Below are 26,688 nucleotides of genomic sequence, written 5' to 3' on the forward strand. Positions count from 1 at the left end.
GAGAAAGAGGGTGTGGGCATGACAGAGAAAGAAGGTGTGGGAAAGACAGAGAAAGAGGGTGTGGGATAGACGGTGAAAGAGGGTGGAGACCTGACAGAGAAAGAAGGCGCAGACAAAACAGAGAAAGAGAATGGAGACAAGGCAGAGCAAGAGAATGGAGACAAGGCAGAGCAAGAGGATGCAGGCTAAGCAGACAAAGAGGGTATGGTCAAGACAGTGAAGGAGGGTAGGGGCAAGACAGAGAAAGAGGGTGTGAGCAAGACAGAGAAAGAGGGTGGAGACAAGACAGAGAAAGAGGATATGGTCAAGACAGAGAAAGAGGGTGGAGACAAGACAGAGAAAGAGGGTGTGAGCAAGAGAGAGAAAGAGGTTGCGGGTAAGACAGAGAAAAAGGACGTGGGCTACACAGAGAAAAATGGCGTAGGCATGATAGAGAAAAAGGGTGTGGGAAAGACAGAGAAAGAGGGTGCTGACAAGACAGAGAGAGGGTGGAGGCAAGACAGATCAAAAGAATGTGAAAAAAGAGAGAAAGAGGGTGTAGGCAAGACAGAGAAAGAGTGTGTAGGCAAGACAGAGAAAGAGGGTGTAGGCAAGACAGAGAAAGAGGGTGTAGGCAAGACAGAACGAGGGATCAGGCAAGACAGAGAAAGAGGGTATAAGCAAGACAGAGAAAGAGGGTGCAAGCAACACAGAGGAAGGGGGTGCAGGCAAAAAAAAAAAAGGGGCATGCAACACAAATAAAGAGGGCGCAATCAAGACAGGGATAGAGGGTGCAGGCAAAACAGAGAAAGAGGGTGCAGGTAATAATGAGAAAGGGGGTGTAGGCAAGACAGAGAAAGAGGGAAGGTGCAGGCAATGCAGAGAAAGAAGGTGCAGGCAACGCAGAGAAAGATGGTGCAAGCCACACAGAGAAAGAGGGTGCAGGCAAAACTGATAAAAAAGGTGCAAACAACACAAGGAAAGAGGATGCAGGCAAGAAAGAGAAAGTGTGTCTGAGGCCAAAAAAGAGAAAGAGGGTACAAGGAAGACAAAAAAAGAAGGTGCAAGCAAGACAGAGAAATAAGGTGCAGGCAACATAGAGAAAGAGGGTGCAGGCAAAACTGAGAAAAAAAGATGCACGCAACACAAAGAGGGGACAGGCAAGACAGAGCAAGAGGGTGCAAGCTAGACAGAACAAGAGGGTGCAAGCACAACTGAGAAAGAGGGTGCAAGCAAGACGGAGAAAGAGGGTGTAGGCAAGACGGAGAAAGAGGGTGCAGGCAACAGAGAGAAAAGGGATGCAGACAACATAAAGAAAGAGGGTGCAGACAAGACAGAGAAAGGGGTGTAGGCAAGACAGAGAAAGAGGGTGCAGGCAACACAGAGAAAGAGGGTGTAGGCAACACAGATAAAGAGGGTGCAGGCAACACAGACAAAGGGAGTGCAGGCAGAACTGAGAAAGAAGGTGCAGGCAACACAGAGAAATGTGGTGCTGAGACGACAGATAAATAGGGTGCAGGGAAGACAGAGAAAGAGGGTGCAACCAACAGAGAGAAAGAGACTGCAGGCAAGACAGAGAAAGAGGGTGTAGGCAAGACAGAGAAAGAGGGTGCAGGCAAGACAGAGAAAGAGGGTGCAGGCAAGACAGAGAAAGAGGGTGCAGGCAAGACAGACAAATGGAGTGCAGGCAGAACTGAGAAAGAAGGTGCAGGCAACACAGAGTAATGTGGTGCTGAGACGACAGATAAAAAGGGTGCAGGGAAGACAGAGAAAGAGGGTGCAACCAACACAGAGAAAGAAACTGCAGGCAAGACAGAGAAAGAGGGTGCAGGCAAGACAGAGAAAGAGGGTGCAGGCAAGACAGAGAAAGAGGGTGCAGGCAAGACAAAGAAAGAGGGTGCAGGCAAGACAGAGAAAGAGGGTGCAGGCAAGACAGAGAAAGAGAGTGCAGTCAAGAGAGGGAAAAAGGGTGCAGGGAAGAAAGAGAAAGAGTGCAGGCAAGACAGAGAAAGGGGGCGCAGGCAAGGCAGAGAAAGAGGCTGCGGGCAAGGCAGGGAAAAGGGGTGCGGGTAAAACTTATTAACAAGGTGCAGGCAACATAAAAGTAAGAGGGTGCAGATAAAGACAGAGAAAGAGCGTGTGGGCAAAAAGAGAAAGAGGGTGCAGGCAAGACAGAGAAAGAGGGCGTAGGCAACACAGAGAAAGAGGGTGTAGGAAGACAGAGAAAGAGGGTGCAAGCAAGACAGGGAAATAGGGTAGGGACAAGAAAGAGAAAGAAGGTGCAGAAAAGACAGCAAAAGAGGGTGCAGGCAAGATAGAGGAAGAAGGTGCAGGCAACACAAAGAAGGAAGGTGCAGTCAAGACAGATTGAGAAAGAGGGTGCAGTCACGACAGAGAGAGAAAGAGGGTGCAGTCACGACAGAGAAATAGGGTGCAGTCATGACAGAGAAAGAAGGTTCAAGCAAGAAAGAGGAAGAGGGTGCAGGCAAGACCGAGAAAGAGGGTGAAGTAAAACTGAGAAAATAGGTGCAAGCAATACAAAAAAAGAGGGTTCAGTCACGACAGAAAAAGAGGGTGCAGGGAAGACAGAGAAAGAGGGTGCGAGCAAGACAGAAAGAGGGTGCAAGCAAGACAGAAAAATATGGTGCAGTCATGACAGAGAAAGAAGGTTCAAGCAAGACAGAGAAAGAGGGTGCAAGCAAGACCGAGAAAGAGGGTGAAGCAAAACTATGAAAATAAGTGGAAACAATACAAAGAAAGAGGGTGCAGTCACGACATAGAAAGAGAGTGCAGGGAAGACAGAGAAAGAGGGTGGAAGCACGGCAGAGAAAGGGGGTGCAAGCATGACAGAAAAAGAGGGGGCAGTCATGACAGAGAAAGAATGTTCAAGCAGGACAGAGGAAGAGGGTTAAGCAAAACTGAGAAAATAGGTACAAGCAATAAAAAGAAAGAGGGTGCAGTCACGACAGAGAAAGAGGATGTAGGGAAGACAGAGAAAGAGGATGTAGGGAAGACAGAGAAAGAGGATGTATGGAAGACAGAGAAAGACGGTGCCAGAAAGACAGAGAAAGACGGTGCCAGAAAGACAGAGAAAGAGGGTGCAAGCAAGTTCGAGAAAGAGGGTGAAGCAAAACTGAGAAAATAGGTGCAAGCAATACAAAGAAAGAGGGTGCAAGCAAGACAGAGAAAGAGGGTGCAAGCAAGACAGAGAAAGAGGGTGCAAGCAAGACAGAGAAAGAGGGTGCAGACAAGACTGGGAAAGAGGGTGCAGACAAGACTGGGAAAGAGGGTGCAGACAAAACAGAGAAAGAGGGTGCAAGCAACACAAAGAAAAAAGGGTGCAATCAAGACAAAGAATGAGGGTGCAGGCAAGACAGAGAAAGAGGGTGCAGACAAGACAGAAAGAGGGTGCTTTCAAGACAGAGAAAGAGGGTGCAGGCAAGACAGAGAAAGAGGGTGTGGACAAGAAAAAGAAAGAGGGCGTAGAAAAGACAGAAAGAGAGGGTGCAAGCAAGACATAGAAAAGGGGTGCAGACAACAGAGAAAGAGGGTTCAAGCAACACAGAGAAAGAGAGTGGAAGCAAGACTGAGGAAGAGGGTAAAGCAAAACCGAGAAAGATGGTGCAGGCAACACAAAGAAAAGAGGGTGCAGTCAAGACAGAGAAAGAGGGTGCAGGCAAGACTGAAAGCATGTGCAGTCATGACAGAGAAAAAGGGTGCTTTCAAGATAGAGAAAGAGGGTGCAAGCAAAACAGAGAAAGAGGATGCAGGCAAGACAGAGAAAGAGGGTGCAAACAAGATAGAGAAATAGCGTGTGGACAAGAAAGAGAAAGAGGGTGTAGAAAAGACAGAAAAGGAGGGTGCAGGCAAGACATAGAAAAAGGGTGCAGACAACAGAGAGAAAGAGGGTGCAAGCAAGACAGAGAAAGAGGGTGCTGGCAAGACAGAAAAAGAGGCTGCAGGCAAGACAGAGAAAGAGGGTGTGGACAAGAAAGAGAAAGAGGGTGCAAGCAAGACAGATAAAGAGGGTGCAGACAACAGAGAGAAGGAGGGTGTCAGCCAACACAGAGAAAGTGTGCAGGCAAGAATGAGAAAGAGGGTGCCTACCTGGCTGAAAAATAGGATGCAGGCAAGACAGAGAAAGAGGATACAGGAAAGACAGAGAAAGAGGATCCTGGCAAGACAGAGAAAGAAGGTGCAGGCAAGACTGAGAAAGAGGGTGCAGTCAAGACTGAGAGAGTTTGTAGGCCAGATTGAGAAAGAGGATGCAGGCAAGACAGAGAAAGAGGTTGCAGGCAAGCAAGAGATAGAAGGTGCAGGCAAGCAAGAGATAGAAGGTGCAGGCAAGCAAGAGATAGAGGGCGCAGGCAAGACTGAGAAAGAAGGTGTAGGCAAAACAATGAAACAGGTTGGACATAAAATTTTTAATGTTTGATGCAAATGTTACTCACCATCACTTAAGGTTGATCCCATCTTAAAGAGACAACATATAAAAGGAGGTAGTACAGTATACTGAAGCATCCAAGGTGATAAAAGGATACAAAAGCATCGAGTGGAATTTAAGGGGACAGCATTTTTATAAAAATATTTGATGAAATATATTTTGTCAAGTCAGTATTGTGAAAGAAATTTTAATTTTGCATCCTAGATTATCAAAGTTTTTGTGCAATATTATTTCAGGTATTGCATAAATATTCTAATTTTCAGGAACCATTTAAGGGTTAAACCACTATAGAAGCAAAACACATTACAGTCTTCCGTCACAAAGGAATGATTCACCAAAGAAAGTATGAATATTTGATTAAATACCTTGAACAAAAAAAAGGTGTTACCTAAAACACTTAACTTATGCTACACAGAGTGATGAATGGGGAAAAGGGGAGAGAGACTAGCTTGGAAGATGGGGGTTTATAACCAGTTTGCCCCCACCCCCAAAAATTAAAAACATATGCAAGGTCTTTTACTTTACTTATAATTTCAAAGGAATTAAATTATTTATGCTATGCGACTCTGCATATCCGTTTTATATATATATATATACACACACACACATATATATATATATATATATATATATATATATATATATATATATATATATATATAAAATGTATATATATATATATATATAATATGTACACACACCTATACAGTAATACCTTGAGGTACGAGTTTAATCCGTTCCGGGACCGAGCTTGTATTTCAATTTTCTCGTATCTCAGATGAATTTTTTCCATATAAAATAACTACGAACAAACTAATCCGTACCCACCCTCTGAGAAAAACTCTAAAAACAGTATATTACAAAGGGAAAAACATGTTTTTAGTGGTTGTAATCAACATCCTATGCTAACAAAATAACAAATGGCTATGAACTGGTTATGAAATGTAACATTATTATGGAGTTCTTACCTTCGAGACGGACGGTAGCGGCTAACGGCGGAGGAGGAGGAGGAGGAGGAGGAGGGAGAGAGGACAGGGAGGAGAGAGACTTAACGGCAACACATTTGGTACGCAACACTTTTGTAACACTATGTAACATAACCTTAACTTTAAATTCAACTTGAATGAAATTCAACTTGAATGAAATTCAACTTCAAATTTAACTTAAATGAAATTAGCTTACTGTACACACACTTAAAAATAAAATGTTAATCTTACGTTACACTAAACTTAATTCTACATTTTGTTTTCATTTTCATTTTCTTACTTTACTTCTTCCGACTTGGCTCTTTTTGCCTTGCTTTCACCTGCACTTTTTGACGGCCTTTTTAAAAGGAACCTATCTAGGGATATTTGCTTTTGTCTCCACTTCAAAGTATTGCGAAAATGACGCACGCAAGTGTCGTCACACAAGGCTAACGCACGGCCACTCGCCATCTTGTACGGGTGCCTCTTTTCCATAAAATTAGAAAACTCCTGCCACTTCGCTAACATGTCTTTGATTTCTGTCATAGAAAGGCGGGCCTCCTCTTCCACCTCCCCCTCCCTACTGAGCTCCTGCAACACCTCCGAATGTTGCATCTCCTGGAGTTCGATCAATTCCATTGTCATGAGCTCTTCCTGATGCTCTTTGACAAGGTTGTTCACGTCTTTCTCGCCTACCTCCAGCCCCATGGACTTTCCAAGAGACACAATTTCATCCATCACAACAGGTTTGGGGTCATCAGGGTCTGTCGTATCGAACCCTTCAAGGTCCCTCTCAGCAACGGAAGCTGGCCACAATTTCTTCCACGCTGAATTAAGAGTTCGACTTGTGACACCCTGCCATGCATTGTCAATAATTTTAAAACAATGCACGATGTTGAAATGTCCCTTCCAAAATTCCCAAAGGGTGAGATTGGTGTTGTCTGTGATATCGAAGCATTTCTTGAACAAATGCTTTGTGTACAGTTTTTTAAAGTTGGAAATAACTTGTTGGTCCATGGGCTGGAGGAGTGGCGTGATGTTGGGCAGGAGATAAAGGACCTTGATGAACCTGAATTCATCAAAAATGTCCTCTTCGAGACCAGGAGGGTGACCAGCGGCATTACTGCCGAACCAAAGCACAGATTAACCCATTCTGTGAAGAAATGCCGGGAAACCCAAGCTTTAGCATTAGCGCGCCACATCGCTTGCAGTTTTCCTTTTAAGATCCTTTGGCTCTTAAAAGCAGATGGGTTTTCAGAGTGGTACACCAGCAGTGGCTTGAACTTACAGTCACCGCTGGCATTGGCACATAAGGCTAGAGTTAACCGGTGCTTCATGGGTTTATGGTCCGGTAGTCCCTTCTCCTCTGCCGTGATGAAAGTCCTCCTGGGCATCTTCTTCCAGAAAAGGCCAGTTTCATTGCAGTTGAAGACTTGTTGGGGGATGAAGCCATGTTGGGCGATAACAGAGGCAAAGGTTGTGACGAAGTCTGCAGCGGAATTCGTGTCGGAACTTGCTGATTCCCCATGCCTCACAACAGAGTGTATCCCAGTCCGTTTCTTGAAATTATCCAGCCAGCCACGACTGGCTTTGAAGGTTTCCGCTGGCGTCGAAGTCTCGCCTTTCTCGGCTGCTTGCTTCCCTTTCAAGTCATTATAGATTCGACTGGCCTTCTCACATATGATTGTCTCGGTCACACTATCTCCCGGCAACTGTTTCTCCTTTATCCAGATCAAAAGAAGCCTCTCCATCTCGTCGTGAATATCACTACGCAGCTTGGAAAGGATGGTTAATCCTTTGGAAGGCTTGGTGCTCTTTATAGCATCCTTCTGCTTGAAGATGGTACATATAGTTGATGTACTCCTCTCGTAATGGGCGCCAGCTCAAGTCACTCTTATGCCACTCTCATGTCTTGCAATTATTTCATGCTTCATCTCCATTGTCATCATACGCTTTTTCTTCTCACTACCCTTGTATATACTCGCTTGCTTTGGACCCATTGTTTATTTAATGAATTATGCACTGATTCACGAAAAAAACATGTAAAAAAAGCAAACAATACGGCCGATGCTCGGAGATCTGACGGGAAAGACCGAGTAATGCTGTCCTGGTGAGCAGCCTCTCGCACACGTGGCCACCTAGCGGCCGCATAGGGAACTACTGTACCACGAATCTCAAATTTTTCCTCATATCTCAAATTTTTCCTCGTATCTCAGAATAAAAATTTGCTCGGAACTCTCCTCGTATCTCAATTTTCTCGTATGTTGGGTTGCTCGGATCTAAAGGTATTACTGTACATATATATATATATATATATATATATATATATATATATATATATATATATATATATATATATTATATATATATATATATATATATATATATATATATATATATATATATATATATATATATATATATATATATATATATATACAGTGGTACCTATACATACGAATTTAATTAGTTCCACAACCAACTTCGGATGTAGAAAATGTTCCGATATAGAAACGAATTTTCCCATAAGAATACATGGTAATTCATTTAATTCGTTCCTCAGCCTAAAAACCCATAAAAAATCCTTAATAAATGGCTACATATAATTACACATAACAATAACATAACTGCATAATATGAAAGAATCATGTAAAAAAGATAATTATAAAGAAATAATAAATAAAAAATGTGTTTTATTGCCACTTTACCTTAGAGACAGGCCAACGCAGGTGTAGGATTTGCTAAGCCAGGAGGAGACGGACGATCGGCGAGAAGGTAGACATGGTGTTAACATGTTTAAATAAATACTCTCTCTCTCTCTCTCTCTCTCTCTCTCTCTCTCTCTCTCTCTCTCTCTCTCTCTCTCGTTCTTCTTCACTGTTAGTGTTAGAGACGTCTATTATTTTTTTCTGAGAGAGAGAGAGAGAGAGAGAGAGAGAGAGAGAGAGAGAGAGAGAGATTAAACCAAAATGAGAGATTAAACAAAAATGTGTTGTGTACATATGATTTTTAACAGCGTTAACGATTTGAAAGACAGTTAAATGTAACTAGAAAAAACAATATCAGCAAATCTGAATTCCTTTATTAACTAAAACAAATATTGACACTGTAGCTGCTTTGGTTGTAAAGGGAACTATGATGGGACACCTTATGTAAAAGTCATATCCTTCCCAAAAGATCCTGAGGAGAGGGAGAGATGGATATTTGCAATGCCGAATGAGAAAGAAAGCTTGAGACGCTTGAAGGAGATATATATTTGTGAGACACATTTCAATTGTGAATGGGTGTCAGTTAAGGGTGGCAAGCGACCCAAACAACCTCCATCAATATTTCCTGGAATACCAAAATCAGCTTTGAAGCAGGTTACCTCAGCCCCACGCCCAACATCATCTTCTACATCACAATCAAGAGCTAAAAAGGTGCATGCAGTTGCTGAGGCTGCAGACAAAATCCGAGATTTCGACCAATTTCGCGCCAAAACTAGCTCCTATTTACCTGGTTTTAACGTCATAAAAGACCAGAAAGATCTCTACCTATCAAGAACTGACGCTACTGGACAAACTGTCAAGCAGTTCTTTCATCTACAACAAGTCAACTCACCTTTTGGATTCCTATTCTTGAATAGAGTTGAGAAAGATGGCATTGAGGTGCCTAAACGGATTTTTCCTTTGCAAAAGAACAGCTTGCTCTCAAAATGGTCCCAGATTAGATCCATAACTGAACAGGTAAACACCTATGAGTACACAAGCCAGGAAAGTCTTCAGTACATAATAAGCCAGCTCTGCAAAATGACTGAGGCACACGAGCTTCCTCATTTAACCTTCATTCCGTCACAGCTGCGGCTTGTGTTCAAACCTCCTGATGGTCGTCGATTTCTTACCGACACTGATATTCGCAATGCAGCTTCACAACATATCACCCAGTGCATACAAAATGATTCGTCGATCTGGCTTAATCATTCTACCATCAACAAAAAAGATAAAAGAGGTGCTTTCTAGTAGTCTGCAGGACTCCAACCTCAAAACGTTATTCGACCAGCTTAAGCCGCAGCAGCGTTTGGTGAATCTAATGTTTGATGAAGTAAAGCTGATCGAGACATTGCGATTTTCTGGAGGACATGTTCTAGGATATTCTCAAAACGTTGCAGCGGGTAGTGACCATGAAATGCTTGCTTCACATGCTATGGTTGTTGAAGTTGCCTGCCATTTTGGTGGTCCATGCTATATTCTACGCGTTTTACCCTGCAAAAAGCTAGCTGCCGATAAGCTGAGTGAACTTCTTACTGAAGCTGCCTCAGCTGTAGTTGGTGCTGGCAGTACTGTGATTTCTTTGATATGTGACAATTGCAATACCAATCGCAGTGTTTATTCGAAACTTGGAGGACCTGGAAGTTGTCAAGTGCTATCCATTCAAGAGCAATCTATGTTCTTAGTGTACGACTACGTGCACATCTTCAAAAATGTTCGTAACAACTGGATTACTGTTGATGGCCAGACACACTCATTTCTTGTACATGGCAATGAGTACAAAGCTTACTGGAGTGATATTCAGAAGCTTTATGAGATTGACCGAGCTACTCCTATTCGCTTAACCAAGCTGACGCACACCGCTGTTTTCCCCAAACCCCTTCAACGCCAGAGCGTACCCTTAGTATGACAGGTGTTCAATGACAAGACTGTCGCTGCCTTAAAGACCTTCAAGGATTCATTGGGCATCAGCGAAGGCACCATCATTCTCACCCAGACAATGAGCGAGTGGTTCAAGATGATGAATGTGAAAGACCGTTTCTCAGCTAGACATCTACGTGACGAATCCAGACAGCCTTGGACAGCAGACTGTACATCTTTCACTAAGTTGGAGGACGCCTGCCAAATTATATCGACCTGCACATGGCAAGGAGGTAGTGGTCGTAAGCTGAAGTTAACTAAGAAAACTGCTGAAGCATTCATTGTGTCTACACGTAATAATGTGGATGCTGCCAAATTGCTTCTGGCAGAGAAAGACTTTGACTACGTTCTTCCTGCTATATTCGCGGATGAAGCCTTGGAAAAGTTTTTCGGTCAAGCCAGGCAAAGAAGTGGTGGAAACTTCTACATTGATGTAGTTGACATTATGGCTGCAGCAAAAGTCACAAATTTGCAGACACTTCTAAAGCATGACATTATGCCAGAATCTAGTTCTCGTGTGCTTGATTGCGACAAGAATTGTACTTCTTCCATAAATCCAGATGAGCGAAGTGAACTCATTGACGAGATCACTCCTCAAGACACTCGGGAGCTCTTGAGGTCTGCTGATAACCTTAAGCATAAAGTTGTATATTTGGCTGGATACCTTGTTCATAAATATTGTAATAGCACTAGTATGGAGGATATCATGGATGATGAAGATGGTAACGAGGTGTCATCTGAGTTCTTAGATCATTTGAATAGAGGTGGACTGAGTGTGCCAACTATTTCAACGGTCTTTTTTGTACATAATGCCTATAATTTGCATGCCATGACTAAAATGCATTGCCGCTTTCATTTTGCTGAATTGTTATCTTTTGTAGATGCACCTTTAGCTACTAATAATGCAGCATGTACGACTTTAGCCAACATTCTATTGAAAGCTCAGGTTCTCAATGTAAGTGACAAAGAAAAGGCTGTGAGATGTCTCAGGAGGCAAGAAAAGCTCTCCATCTAGCGATGTTCATCTAATCAAATGTTAATGTCTTTGAGTTTTGTTGTGATGAGAAATACCGTTCTTTATTTCTTATTTTAGTGTTTCATTGTTTTAGGGGTTGTTTGGAATGTTTGAGTAATACAATATTTGACAATATATATTAAATTTGGACAGAACTACAGACTTGCCTCTTATTATAATCAGCCATCCCCCACCATCTATGAGTTACACACAAAAACGAGTAAAAATGACCAAAATTCACTATTTTGACCTTGAAATATGACCTTTTGACCTTGAAGATGACCCCAGGTGATGTTGAAAATGTCACTATTGAACTCACCGTCCTCAAAAACCCCCATTTAGACTCAGAGAACGTGTTTCTAGCCCTTCTTAGAAGTCATTTTAGTCCAGGACTCAAGTTAATCCTTCAGACTCAAGTTAAAAACCCCGATCAGGGGACGTTCCAGTCCTTTCTTGAAGGACGATATATGACAATATATATTAAATTCGGACAGCTCTGCAGACTTGCCTCATATTATAATCAGCTATCTCTCACCATTTATGAGTTACACACAAAAAAACGAGCAAAAATGACCAAAATTCACAAATTTGACCTTGATAAATGACCTTTAGACCTTGAAGATGACCCCAGGTGGTGTTGAAAATGTTACTATTGAACTCACCATCCTCAAAAACCCCCATTTTGATCCAGAGAACGTGTTTCTAGCCCTTCTAGAAGTCATTTTAGTCCAGACTCAAGTTAATCTTTCAGACCTTCCTTAAAGGAGTCTATGCTTGTAATAATGGTGATCCCCTTCGATGGTTATTTGCTTTAATGGCTGCCTTCAGCTTGATGATCCTCGAGATCATAGGCCTATTCCGGCCATATTGTTTAGCCATACAGAATCACTCACATGCACACTGCTCTCATGTTTTTCTATAATTTCTTGCTTCAATTCTAATGAAAGAATTGCCTTCTTCCTGTACTGAAACTTAGCTTCTTAGGCACCATGATTATAGGTAAAATCAAAAAGGAAATGTGAGAAAAGGAAGAAAATAAGCACTGTTAATAACAGACCAAACAGAAGACAACCACACGATACACACAAGAATAGAGAACTGAGCACTCGACGCTCAATGGCGTAATGTTTACTTCGTGTGTCGAAATAGAATTCGGGTGTAGAGTCAAAAATTTGTTCGAATTTTACTTCGGATGTTGGAAAATTCGGATGTAGATACGTTCGTGTGTAGAGGTTCCACTGTATATATATATATATATATATATATATATATATATATATATATATATATATATATATATATATATATATAAGAGAGAGAGAGAGAGAGAGAGAGAGAGAGAGAGAGAGAGAGAGAGAGTAGCAATCAGCAAAATACCTGGATAAGAAAACCTGAATTTTGCTTACCAATAATATCCACTTTTTTTACATTAACATTAAGTACAGTATTTGGTCTTGAGTGGTGGTCGTATCGAGACAAAAACACCAGCAGCATTACCGGTATGTTAATTCTTTGCAAAAATTTTCTTAATGAAAACTTTGGTTCTCCTGAATTTCATTTGAAGTTATTTTCTAGAAGAAGAGAAAAGAATTACAACAATCATAACATAATTGTTGATAAAATATATCTATGAAATAAATGAATTATTTGTACTGGATCTAAATATGACATCAAATTAGGCAATCTTGGTAATAAGTTAAGAAGAAAATCATTGTAATTTCTTAGTAAGAACCATCTTTCATGTAAGTCTCTAGTATTGGTTACTTTAGAATACTGTATATGCATTATAAGAACAATGTACACTGAATGTACAGTCCACCTAATGCTTCTAGATTCAAAGAAACCATTTTGAGAAATTATTTTCATCATCATCCAACTAGCAGCGGATTTTTAATAATCTTCTTTATAGATTATTGTATTTCATATAAGGAATATAATAAAGAATGGAAAATCACTTACTGCATACTATGCTATATGATTACCCAGTAATATGTAATACACTAACAGTACTACAATATTGTATATAGACCATAATTCAATAGATATGCCATGGTTGGAATCATTACTTCAATGGTACGGCATTTAGAGAAAAATAATGAAAACGAAGACATTTAGTTTACTCTAGTAATAGAGGACATTTGGTTCTTTAATAATGCTTACTAGTTACAAATTCTGTACTGTAAAATGCAGTCAAAGCCATCAAACTTATGTCATGGTTAAATTGCACAAAGCTGCTAGTGACAATTGTATAATATGGACTATAAAGCAGTACAGTACTGTAATTGATTTACATCAATTTTACCATGTATAAAGACACTTTGTATTGATGAGAGCAATTGAACAGTTTTTAACACTAACTCTTTAATTATAAAAAAAAAATTACTGATAAAATCACTCAAGCAGGTTTCTACAGTAACTGTACATTAATCTAAATGCATAAGACTTTACTATATAATTATTTGGACTTAGGATTTCAACCATTGTCTGATTTCACTGTAGTTCAATCTTACTGTTTGTTAATGAGCAGGAACAATTGCGTTATCCACTATTTAAATTCTTTCCCGATAGTTTTTTTATCCCATTAGCCTTGCTTTACTAGCAAAAACAGCAAACTCATTAATGGTATGACATACATGTACTGTAAAACTAAATTTTTCAACAGAATATGACAAATTCGTAGATAATTTGTATTTTTCCTAACTATACCTACCTTAGCTATTTAATAGGGGTATTACTTTCGGCGTAGCTGAAATGACGAGCCATTAGAATTTTAACGAGGGTTTACTACCGCACCGCTAGTTAGCGGGGTAGGGGGGTAGGGGAGGGTAGCTTGCTAACAAACCCCCCCCCCACACACACACCTGTGCTTGACCTCACTTTGCTTGGAGGTAGGACTTCAAGGGGGATAGGACTGGCGGGCAAGTTTGATTAAATAGCTAAGGTTTATATAGTTAGGAAAAATACAAATTATCTACAAATTTGTCATTTGTTCCGTAACTGACATACAAACCACGCTATTTAATAGGGGTGACTCACCCATTAGGAAGGGTGGAACGTCCCAGCCAGTACTGGCTTTTGGCTTTGCCCGGGGGCTCATTATTTGAGTGTGTCAGCACTCAACAATAAGGAGTCCCTGCACCTAGCTAGAACCTTGTTACGCAAGGACTGCGGCCTACGCAAGCTGTGTGAAGGTCTAATAAAGTGTGACTCATCCTAGGAAGTTGACCTGTAGTCCTTTAGATGGAAACTTTAGGCTAGGACTCTCCTAATACCACCTCGTTAGGGTATGGGGACGTGACAGTATTAGCTTAATACTAGGAACACAAGGAAACATGGTTTACCTGCAGTGGTTTGAGGTCAGCTGTGCTGAGAACCCAGGATGCTGCTTTCCCCAGGAGAGGGGAAGATGAAGAAAAGAATAAGGGCCAGACAAACCTTTTCATTCATGCAGACTAAGACCGGGTAACAATGCCCTCAACATTCTGCTACTTATCCAATAAGGAGCCTGAGGTTTTAAACCAGCTGTTGTGCAGCCACCACAGGGCTGATAGAGAACGTATCGAGCCTCTTGTGGGTCACGTCCTGCAGGTAGTGGGCTGTGAAGGTCGTCTGACGCTTCCACACCCCAGCTTGAAGAACCTGCGTCACTGAGAAATTCTTCTTGAAGGCCAGGGACGTAGCTACGCCCCTGACATCATGTGCTCTAGGGCGACGTGACGGAGGAGGGTCTAGATTCAGGGACAGATGGATCACCCTACGAATCCATGCCGAGATGGTGTTCTTGGTGACCCTCCTCTTAGTCCTCCCAGTGCTAATGAACAATGCTTGCACCAGAAGATGGACTGCAGCCGTTCTTTTGAGATAATGCCTCAAGCTCCTTACTGGGCACAGTAGGAGATGGTCTGGGTCATCTGTTACAGAACGGAGACTCGAAATCTGGAAGTAGTAGAACCGAGGGTCCGCCACCCCCGGATTCTGAGTCTTGGCAATAAATTCAGGGACGAATTTGAACGTTACCTCTCCACATCCCCTGGAATGAGCGATGTCATACGAGAGACCATGAAGTTCACTGACTCGCTTGGACGAAGCCAAAGGTAGTAGGAACACCGTCTTTCAAGTTAGGTGACGATCTGAAGCCTGGCGTAATGGTTCATAGGGAGGTCTCTTAAGAGACCTGAGAACTCGAACCACGTTCCATGGAGGAGGTCTCACTTACGACTGAGGGCAGGTAAGTTCATAACTTTGTATGAGTAGGGAAAGTTCCAGCAAGGAAGAAATGTCCATTCCTTTGAGCCTGAAGGCTAGATTTAAGGTTGAGCGATAGCCTTTCACCGCCGAGACTGAAAGCTGCATTTATCCCGCAAATACACGAGGAACTCCGCTATTGCTGGAATAGTGGTATCGAGTGGAGAGAAACCCCTTCCATGATACCAACCACAGAAGACTTTCCACTTTGCCTGGTAGACAGATGCGGATGATTTTCGCAGATGTCCAGACATCCTGATCGCAACTTGTTGTGAACATCCTCTCTCAGCGAGGAGATGCTGGATAGTCTCCAGGCGTGAAGTCGTAGCGAAGCTACGGCTTTGTGAAAGATGTTGGCATGTGGTTGTCTGAGTAGATCGTGTCGCGGAGGGAGTTCTCTCGGAAGTTCCATTAGGAGTTGCAGAAGGTCCGGAAACCATTCCGCGTGATGCCATAGCGGAGCTATGAGGGTCATTGAAAGATTGACAGATATTCTGGTCTAATTGAGCACCCTCCTCATCAGACAGAACGGGGGAAAGGCGTACACATCGATGTTGTCCCACCGTTTTTGGAAGGCATCTTGCCGGAGCGCCTTGGGATCCGGGACTGGGGAGCAGTATAGCGGGAGCTTGAAATTCAACGCTGTCGCGAACAGATCCACAGTCGGGGAACCCCACAAAGTCAGGACTTTGTTGGCTACTAGATGATCCAAAGACCACTCGGTACTCACTGTCTGAGACGCTCTGCTCAGATTGTCGGCGAGCACATTCCTCTTGCCTGGAATGAAACGTGCCGATAGCGGAATCGAGTGGACTTCGGTCCATCTCAGTATCTCTACTGCAATATGGGATAGCTGCTTCGAAAAGGTACCTCCTTGCTTGTTAATGTAAGCCACTACTGTGGTGTTGTCGCTCATCACCACCACAGAGTGACCCGCCAGGTATTGTTGGAACTGTTGAAGGGCCAAGAAAACGGCCTTCATCTCTAGAAGATTTATATGGAGGCACTTTTCTGATTCTGACCACAGGCCTCAGGTCCTGTGGTGTAGAACGTGGGCCCCCCACCCCTTCTTTGAGGCGTCCGAAAACAGCATCAAAACCGGGGGGAAGACCATTAAATCCACTCCTCTTCGTAGGTTCTCGTCTGTCACCCACCACTGGAGGTCCGTCCGTTCCGCAGGTCCCATAGTGATCATGACGTCCGGGGAATCGTAACCTTGATTCCACCGGGACTTGAGTTGCCACTGGAGGGATCTCATCCTGAGGCGACCGTTGGGAACTAGACGAGCCAAAGATGAGAGGTGACCGAGGAGACGTAACCACGATTGGGCTGGAAGCTCTTCTCGTCTGAGAAAAGGGCTTGCGACCTTTCTCAGCCTTGCTATCCTGTCGTCTGATGGGAAGGCTTTGTGGAGATTGGTGTCTATATTCATGCCTAGGTCTTTGAGTGGGAAGCAGAGAGGACTTCTCGAGATTACCATAATCCCCAGATCCTGGCAAAGTCCCAGAAGTTTGTCTCGGTGTTGAAGAAGGGATGACCCCGAGTCTGCTAGGATCAGCCAGTCGTCCAGATAACGGAGGAGACGGATGCCAATCCTGTGTGCCAACGACGATATTAGGGTGAACACTCTGGTGAAAACCTATGGTGCTGTGGAGAGACTGAAACACAGCACCTTGAACTGGTACTCCTTGTTGTCTAGGCTGAATCTTAAGTACTTCCTCGAAGACGGATGGACTGGGATCTGGAAGTACGCGTCCTTCAGATCCAGTGTACACATGAAGTCTTGCGGTCTCACTGCGAGTCTGACCGTGTCTGGTGTCTCCATGCTGAACAGAGTTTGTTTGACAAACTTGTTCAGAGCCGAGAGGTCGATGACTGGTCTCCAGCCTCCAGACGCCTTCTTTACAAGAAAGAGTCGACTGAAGAAGCCTGGGGACCCGTCGAGGACCTCTTGGAGAGCGCCCTTCTTCAACAAGGTCTGGACTTCTGCCCGAAGGGAACTGCCCCCTTGCCCCCATGGCAAGGGAGCTCAATGACACTGGATTCGTCATCAGGGGAGGTAGAGATGTTGTGAACGGGACGCAATATCCCTAACTGATTATGGAAATCGTCCAGGAATCGGCCCCGAGTTGCTGCCACCTGTCTGCGCCACTTTGTAGGCATCCCCCCACTGGTGGACATACAGGGGGACTACCAATCCTAGCGTTTGTGGCCTTGGCTGCTCCAGTAGGATTTTTCCCTCCCCTGGAGGACTTCTTGCCTTTCCTGTCCTTGACAGGAAAGGGCTTAGACACCATCGTCTTCACTGCCGTTGTCGGTTTTGTGGTCTTGGTAGGACGGGGCTGCTGGGGTGCTGGAGGCTTATAGGGCTTGGATGTCGAAGCCCTATGTAGGAGGGAGTCTTGGTGGGACTTCCTCCACCTCTCGCAGCATGCTCCACGTCTTTAGGCTCTAACAGATTCGTTCTCTCCACGGAAGAATGTCTGAGCCTGCTTATCTTGGTGCTAGGGACCTTTTCATGGAACCTCTCAGCCACCGCATCCCGACGTTTCAGGATGGTGTTCGCTCACAAGTTCGAGACTTGGTGGGCCAGAAACTCGATCGTGCGAGTGTCTGACAGTAGGAAGGTCTCCATAGCTTTCCTGGTGCGTTCTTTGGAGAATTCCTCCGAACGTATCAGGATACCTAAGGTCCCTAACCAGATGCCAAGCCACGAAGTGGCCTGCATAGCACACTTCGCAACCTTCTCCTGATTAAGGATCTCAGTTGCCGAGAATGACACCTGCCGGTTGGAGAGTCTCTCAAGAGGGACTCCCCTGGTAAGCTCTTCCAAAGAATGGTGAAGGGGAAGAGCTAAACAAGGCTCCTCTAAGATCTCGAAGTACCTCCTCTGCTGAACGCGAGAAGCTTGTTGCCGGCACTGGATCGGCCGGGAGGCGGCTAGCTCAGAGAGCTGGACCGCGATCTTGTCCCTGGTACTCTTGACCCCTTGAGACCAGGGCAGAGCCGCACTGGCCTTAAGAGGGTTTTTGAGTCCCAAATACTTGGTCCAAGACCGTGTCTTTGCCCTCTCGAGGGGGAATCTCTGGGTCAGCAAACCTATTGAGAGTCCTCATAAGGGTCAGAACTTGTCAAAATGCATGTTCTGACTCCTGTAGCTCTCCTCCTGATGGTCTCGCAGCGAAGTCTCCTGTCCCCAAAAGCTCTTCTTGGGGAGAATCGCGGACGTTCTTCGAGTGACTGGCTGGCTCCATTCTAAGTCTTGACGAGGATTTCGGTACTGTTTTAGAGTCCTTTGACTCCCTCCTGGGAAGGATGCAGGACTCCAACAATGACGGAGGTAGGCTCTTCTCCGGCCCTACCAGAGAAGACTTTCCAGCACGAGGTGGGGTTTACCCCATTGGTGAGATGGGGGAACGTCTCACCTCACGTGACTCCCGGGGACGGGAAGTCCTCGTCCGACAGGGAGGGAGAAAAACTCGGGGGGGGGGGGGGGGAAGGGGCCTGCCTCAAAGGCTTACGATGAGACAGCTTAGTCCTCGGAGAAGTCACCGCGTCCGAAACTCCTCTTTTTCTCTTCTGGGGGGTAGACGCAGCCAAGGATTTGTGGCCCAATTCAGAGAGAACAGGCTTGAAGGCCTGCGTAACCGCTCTGACCAGTGCCCCAAACCAAGGCTGCTGGCTGACAGCTGCGCTGTCAGACAGTCCCTCTGGAGGGACAGGGAGGAGTTTCCGTGGGGGGTTCGCCTGTAAAGAAAAGGAAGAAGAAATGTCCCTGGACCTTTCTGGAACCTTCCCCCCAACCGGCGAGCGCGCTGTTCTGCGCTTGCCGAGGGGGGGGGGGGGATGTGGCGATGACGACCTTGCCGTGCGTTGTCCTGCAGCCTCACATGCGGGGTCGCGCGCTGGGGAATACCCGGGGTCGCGCGCTGGGGAATACCCGGGGTCGCGCGCTGGGGAATACCCGGGGTCGCGCGCTGGGGAATACCCGGGGTCGCGCGCTGGGGAATACCCGGGGTCGCGCGCTGGGGAATACCCGGGGTCGCGCGCTGGGGAATACCCGGGGTCGCGCGCTGGGGAATACCCGGGGTCGCGCGCTGGGGAATACCCGGGGTCGCGCGCTGGGGAATACCCGGGGTCGCGCGCTGGGGAATACCCGGGGTCGCGCGCTGGGGAATACCCGGGGTCGCGCGCTGGGGAATACCCGGGGTCGCGCGCTGGGGAATACCCGGGGTCGCGCGCTGGGGAATACCCGGGGTCGCGCGCTGGGGAATACCCGGGGTCGCGCGCTGGGGAATACCCGGGGTCGCGCGCTGGGGAATACCCGGGGTCGCGCGCTGGGGAATACCCGGGGTCGCGCGCTGGGGAATACCCGGGGTCGCGCGCTGGGGAATACCCGGGGTCGCGCGCTGGGGAATACCCGGGGTCGCGCGCTGGGGAATACCCGGGGTCGCGCGCTGGGGAATACCCGGGGTCGCGCGCTGGGGAATACCCGGGGTCGCGCGCTGGGGAATACCCGGGGTCGCGCGCTGGGGAATACCCGGGGTCGCGCGCTGGGGAATACCCGGGGTCGCGCGCTGGGGAATACCCGGGGTCGCGCGCTGGGGAATACCCGGGGTCGCGCGCTGGGGAATACCCGGGGTCGCGCGCTGGGGAATACCCGGGGTCGCGCGCTGGGGAATACCCGGGGTCGCGCGCTGGGGAATACCCGGGGTCGCGCGCTGGGGAATACCCGGGGTCGCGCGCTGGGGAATACCCGGGGTCGCGCGCTGGGGAATACCCGGGGTCGCGCGCTGGGGAATACCCGGGGTCGCGCGCTGGGGAATACCCGGGGTCGCGCGCTGGGGAATACCCGGGGTCGCGCGCTGGGGAATACCCGGGGTCGCGCGCTGGGGAATACCCGGGGTCGCGCGCTGGGGAATACCCGGGGTCGCGCGCTGGGGAATACCCGGGGTCGCGCGCTGGGGAATACCCGGGGTCGCGCGCTGGGGAATACCCGGGGTCGCGCGCTGGGGAATACCCGGGGTCGCGCGCTGGGGAATACCCGGGGTCGCGCGCGGGAGACTGATGGCGCACGCTGGATTGCTGATGCGCACGCGAGGGCAATTGCGAGGGCAATTGCGAGGGCGATTATGAGGGCGCGTGCCGGCGAGCAATGGCGAGTAGAAGCGTGCGCAGGAGGCTGATTGTGCGCTCGCGCGCGCAAGGGTGAATGTTTGCGCGCACACGGGCGTGCAGTATCAGGATGAAGGACCCGTGGGCGTGCGGGCGAGAGATCGCGCGCCCCAGATGATATTGTAGGGCGCGCGCAGGAGAGATATCCCTTGCGCGCGGGCGAGCAGTCAGAACCTGTGTTCGTTGGCGCGCCTGTTGTGGGCGCACGTCAGGGTAACGGTGTGTAGCTGCTGTAGGGGATGGGCGTGGGTGCGCAGAGCGCGTTGGCGAGCGCTGACGAGTAGGAAAAGTCTTCGACTTCTCTACCACACCCAGATCCAAAAACTGTGGGCGCGCAGGAGAGCACTGGCGCGTTGGCGCGCAGTAGGTTGAAGGCGCGCAGTAGCGCGCTAGCGCGCAGGTGAGCGCTGGCGCGCAGGTGAGCGCCTGTGCGCTATCTCAGGAACCTCAGCAGGTGAGCGCCTGTGCGCTATCTCAGGAACCTCAGCAGGTGAGCGCCTGTGCGCTATCTCAGGAACCTCAGCAGGTGAGCGCCTGTGCGCTATCTCAGGAACCTCAGCAGGTGAGCGCCTGTGCGCTATCTCAGTGAGGTCAGGTGATCGTTGGCGCGCATACTTAGCATGGCGCGTATGGGACGTGTGCGCATGATGGCACATATGCCCTTGTTGCCCCGAAGAGACCGGTGCCTGACTATGAGAGACAGGTTTAGTTGGCGCATAAAGCGCATCAACTGCCAGGAATGGCGACGGCAGGTCAGCAGGTCTGTCGGGAGGAAGGTCGACGTGTCCTTTGAAAGGACGACCTTCCACCGAAGGGGATCACAAACGATCAGCAGAGAGGTCCCGGGTTGTAGCCGGAACAGTCGGTGATCGATGACGAGGCTCCTCTGCGGCGGACTGCAACGACGATGGTGAACCGAGGAGGCGCCTCCTCACCGTCTTATTAGGTAAAGGAAGGCCTTTCCGGCGTAGAGGAAGGCGAGCCTTGCGACGTATACGCCCTCTGGGGGCTGTTGGATCAGCAAGCTGACCTTCAGCAGTCCTCCGAAGAGGAGTCTCTATGAGTGAACTCCCCCGAGGGAGAGAATCACCTGCCGGAGAGACTGTTGGGCTTAGTTTCTCCCTCGTAGGTTGAGCAGGAACGGGAGAAACTAAGCCTTCAGCTACTGCGGGATGAGAAGAGGCAGAGGTATTAGGAGATACCGCATTGGATATCTCTGACACCACAACGTCGACAATAGACAGAGGATCAACTTCTGCCAAAGTCGGCGATTGTTTGACAGCGGCACCCAATCGTATGATGTCAATAAGTCCTTCCTTGGAGGTCGAACCCTCGAGCCCCAAGGAAGACCAAAGCTGGAATAAATTTGTTACATTTAAATTTAAATTTAAATCCTCTCCCGGGGGAAGAGGTGGAGCTGCCTCGCTAGGGGAGGCAACGCCATCTCTCGAACCCTGAGATTGGGAAACAGAACCACGGTCTACGCTACCACTCGTCGGTCTCTCAAAAGAGACCGATCGAGTGGGAGCTTCGGAGGAGGTTTGGGCAATGGGAGAAGAGTCCTTGGGATTTTCTCCTTTCAAAGAAAACTTTGAAGGAGAAATATCCCGCCTGGACTTCTTACGTCGCCGAGAAAACCTCTCCCACTGGGAGGTAGACCACTCCCTACATTCACCACACTTATTACCACTATCACACCGTTGGCCTCTACAGTAAGGGCAAAGGGTGTGAGGGTCCGTCTAGACCGCCGACATTAATGTTCCACAAAGGCGGTCGGGAAATCCAGGAAAGGTGCGCATATTCGCAGAGACCAACTTCACACTCAAAACAGTAGGAGAGAAAGCAAAAAGACATTAATGGCTGTCAGAGAGGCGTGGGTGAGAGCAGACACCTCCGACTACCACCCGAGCCGAGAGCAAAGTGAGCCCGTCATTTCAGCTACGCCGAAAGTAATACCCCTATTAAATAGCGTGGTTTGTATGTAAGTTACGGAAAAAATTTATATTTCCTAGCTAAACAAACCCGAGTCATTTATAAAGGTAACAATATCTGGTTATCAGCTGTTCACCCATGCTGCAGGCAAGTGCTGTAGCCTCAGCAAAGCTGGTCACTCTTATAGTCAAGACTTTAGGGGTTAGATGAGGCAGGACATAAAAATATACGACTCGGGTTTGTATAGCTAGCAAAAATACAATAGCTTTGAAAATTAGTAGTGTGTTCCTACACGAATACAAACCCTCATAATTTCTAAGCTGAATTTTTCCGAGCTGGGAGAAAGTCCAACGGCCATCTGCTTATCCCTAACTCAGTTATATAATTATGATATCCTAGACATAAGGTGTCATCTTGAGGGACCTTAGAACTTTAATAGACTCCAAGCTGGGGGTTTTAGTTCCTGAGGTGGGCAGGTCTGCTCAAAAGCTTTTAATCAGACCTGAATGTTTCCATGAAGATAAGAAATTCCCTTCAATATAAAAACATAGCTTAAGGCTGAACAATAGCCTTTTAACCAATGTGACTGAGAGAGAATTCTCCTGTTGTAGGAGCACAAGAAAATCTGAGATTAGGGGAATTCCTGTAGTGGCCTAGAGTGAAGCAATACTCCTCCTACAACACCAATCACAGAAAAGGGACCACTTTGCTTGATAAAATGCTGCGGAGGACTTAGGGAGGTATCCCGAAAGTTGCTTCACAGCTGGTCTCGAAAAGTCTCTTTCAGCATAGGAGTTGGATAAACTTCATCTGTGAAGAGACAGGCAGTGGTCTATGTAATGAAGCTTTTTCACATGAGACGTTACTGTCACATTTTCCGAATCCCTAACTTTGTTCAGTACATGACGAAAAAGGCACAATGGGGCGAAGGCATAAAAGCCATCCTGTCCCACTGGTGTTCAAATGTCCTCCATTGCCACTGCTGAATCTGGGACTGGAGAACAATACACCGGGAGTTTGTTGTTTAGCTGGGTGGTGAACATGTCCAATGTGAGGAAACCCCAGAGTCAAAAAGAGACTTGCCACCAATTGAGGAAGCAAAGACCATTCTAATCCAACTGTCGTCCCCAGTCTGCCTAGATTGTCTGCCATCATGTTCCCCTTTCCCAGGATAAAGAAGGCAGAAAGGAAAACCAAGATTATTTACGCCTAGTAATGCACACCCACTGCAAGACAGTATAGCAGGTGGGAAACTGAGCCTCATTGTTTGTAGATGTAGATCACTCAAGTCAATTTGTCACTTATCAACTCCTCTAAGAGGCTTTTTATTGTTTCTGAAAAATGGAGGAATGCTACGTATACCGCTTTCACTAATAGGTAGTTCATATGGAAGGTCTTGTCTTCTTGTGAACATATCCCTGAAATTTGTTTGTAACATAAATGAGCTCCCAAGCCTTGGCATGAGGCATCTGTGGAGAAGAAACTCTGGAGGAGCAACTTGGAGTACAGTTCTCGCTAACAAGTTCTCTCTCAACCACCACTGGAGATCTATTCTCAATTCTCAAGGGACTTTCAGTAGAGCTGCAGGTGGGTCTGAAACTTGTGACTACTGGTGTTTTAATGTTCATTGTAGTAAGCAAAAGTGCATCCTCCCGAAGGGAACTAACTTCTCTAGGGAGGTGAGATGGCATATGTGTGTCTGCCAAAAGTGAGCTGGGAAAGCTTGCCTTTTAAGACAGGGAACTGCCACTAGTCTGGGTCTTAGTACTCTGACATTGGATATGCTCTGGCTTGGCACAAGTCTAAATTCATGCCTAGGTAACGAGGACGATGCTGAGGTTCGAGCTTGGACATCAATTGGATCTTCAAGTCACAGCAAAAATAGAGAAGGAGATACCTGTGGAATAAAAGTTCTGAATTTGAGTCTTCTAGGAGAAGCCAGTCATCCAGATATTCAGGAGTCTGGTGTAAGCCTAAGCCGAGACCAGGGAAAATAGACGAATAAAGACTTGAGGTGCTGTGACCAGTCTGAAGCACAGCACCTTGAAGTGGTAGATCTTGTCACTGAAAAGGAATCTCAGAACTTTCTGGATCTGTGATGGATGGAACCTGAGAGTAGGCATCTTTTAGGTCTATGATCACCATGAAGTCATTCTTTCTGATGGTCTGAAGGTCTGTGCTCAGGTCCCATCTTGAACCCGGTTTGGAGTACAAACTGGTTCAAGTACGAAAGGTCTATGACAGGTCTCCAGCACCCTTCTCAACTTCTTTACCAAAAAACAGTGCCAAAAAACCCTTGAAGACCTGTCTAAAACCTCCTCTATGGCGACCTTGGTTGAGGTCAGCTGTGCAAAGGACCCTAAACACTAATTTCCCCAAGGAGGGAGGATAAAGAAAAGAAAGAGCCATTCATTCTTATTAATCCATTCAGACTAAAAGTAGGTAACCAATGCCCTCCACCTCCTGGTACTTGTCCATCAAAGGAGCTTCAGGTGTTGAACCAGTTGTTGAGCAGCCACCACAGGACCGATAGAAAATGTATCGAGTCTCCTGTGGGTTACGTCTTGCAGATTCTGGGCGGTGAAAGTTGTTTGACGCTTCTAAACGCCAGCTTGAAGAACCTGCGCCACAGAGTAGTTTCATTTGAAAGCCATGTACGTAGCAATGCCCCTTTTGTCGTGTGTTCTGGGTCGAAGTGTCAGAAGAGGATCTGGATTCAGTGCTAGGTCCATGACCTTATGAATCCAGGCAGAGATGTTCTTCGTCATCCTACTCTTGACCTTCCCCGTGCTGATGAAAGTGTGTTAACACTCGGGGCGAGCTCTTGTTGTTTCCTTGAAAAAAAAAGAGCCTCCAGTTTCTATTTGTCACAGTAACTATTGATCAGGATCATTGGTGATGTTGCGGACTCCCAGACCAAAGGGTTCAGATTCTGGACGTAGCAATGCCCCTTTTGTCGTGTGCTCTGGGTCGAAGTGTCAGAAGAGGATCTGGATTCAGTGCTAGGTCCATGACCTTATGAATCCAGGCAGAGATGTTCTTCGTCATCCTACTCTTGACCTTCCCCGTGCTGATGAAAGTGTGTTAACACTCGGGGCGAGCTCTTGTTGTTTCCTTGAAAAAAAAAGAGCCTCCAGTTTCTATTTGTCACAGTAACTATTGATCAGGATCATTGGTGATGTTGCGGACTCCCAGACCAAAGGGTTCAGATTCTGGGATCTGAGCTGCCAGAAACCAGGCTGAGCATTACTTGGCCCATCGGCGTGAATGAGACACATTAAGGGTGTCCCATGGGGTTCACCGACTCTCTTGGCAGAAGCCAACACAAGCGGAAAACCTGTTATCAAGGTCAGGAGACCTCTGTAGCTTGGAGTCCTGGAACGAGGTTTCCTTTCCAACTAAGGGTCCGTTGGCTCGAAACTCTGTATGAGGGGCAATGTCGATGTAGAGAAGGTTAATTTCTTCTGGTCTGAAGATGAGGCTCAAGGACTAGCGGTAACCTTTCCTCCCAAAGGTAACCGAAGAACACTCCTAATGCTGGCATAGTAGTATCGAGGAGAGGGATACCCCTTCTATGATACTAACTTACAGTCCACTTAGCCTGGATTGGCCCAAGCCAAAGATCTATCCATTTGCTACCTGCTGAAGGAGAAACTCCCTGAGAGAGGAAGAGTTAGATAGTCTCCAGGCATGAAGTTGCAGCGAAGCTACTGCTTTGTGAAAGATGTCCACACGTGGTTGTTTAGTCCCCCCGAAGGGTTCTCTCAGGATCTCCGTCAGGAGTTGTAGATAAGTCGACTAAGCATGAAGTCTGTTGGGCAAGACGAATCTTGCTGACAGGACGAGTCTGTTGGGCAACACGAATCTTGCTGACGGGACGAGTCTGTTGGGCAAGACGAATCTTGCTGACGGGACGAGTCTGCCGGGCAAGAAGAGTTTGATGGCCTGTTCCTGAAGATCAAAGGCGGGGAATGGATGAATCCAATTCCGGTAGGATCTTTAAGGATCTACGTCAGTAGGCGAGATGAGTCTTCTTACATGACAAGACTGCTGACAACAAGGCCTGCTCAGAAGGGCAATGGCAGGGAATGGGAGAACCCAATTCCAATGGGAGGACTCCTCCTAAGGGAAGACCAACCAGGAAAAGGAAGATTCTCTCAAGGATAGAAAAAGCTGCCAGCGTTTGCTGCCAATGTCAACAATCCTGCAAGCAAGCAGAGAGATTGCTGCATAGTGGCTGGTGAAGGAACTACTCCCTAGGCAGGG

General features: G+C 46.7%; 1 long non-coding RNA gene across 1 annotated transcript in view; it reads right to left on the reverse strand.

Annotated features, from left to right (window-relative positions):
* LOC137649689 (uncharacterized) overlaps positions 1 to 26,688 on the reverse strand; it is a 71,283-nt gene that overhangs the window by 9,446 nt on the left and 35,149 nt on the right. The window contains exon 3 of the long non-coding RNA XR_011045824.1: positions 12,477 to 12,641. This is a non-coding gene — a long non-coding RNA (uncharacterized lncRNA). The remainder of the gene's footprint in view (positions 1 to 12,476; positions 12,642 to 26,688) is intronic.

Source organism: Palaemon carinicauda, chromosome 11 (assembly GCF_036898095.1).
Source record: "Palaemon carinicauda isolate YSFRI2023 chromosome 11, ASM3689809v2, whole genome shotgun sequence".
Classification (NCBI taxonomy): domain Eukaryota; kingdom Metazoa; phylum Arthropoda; class Malacostraca; order Decapoda; family Palaemonidae; genus Palaemon; species Palaemon carinicauda.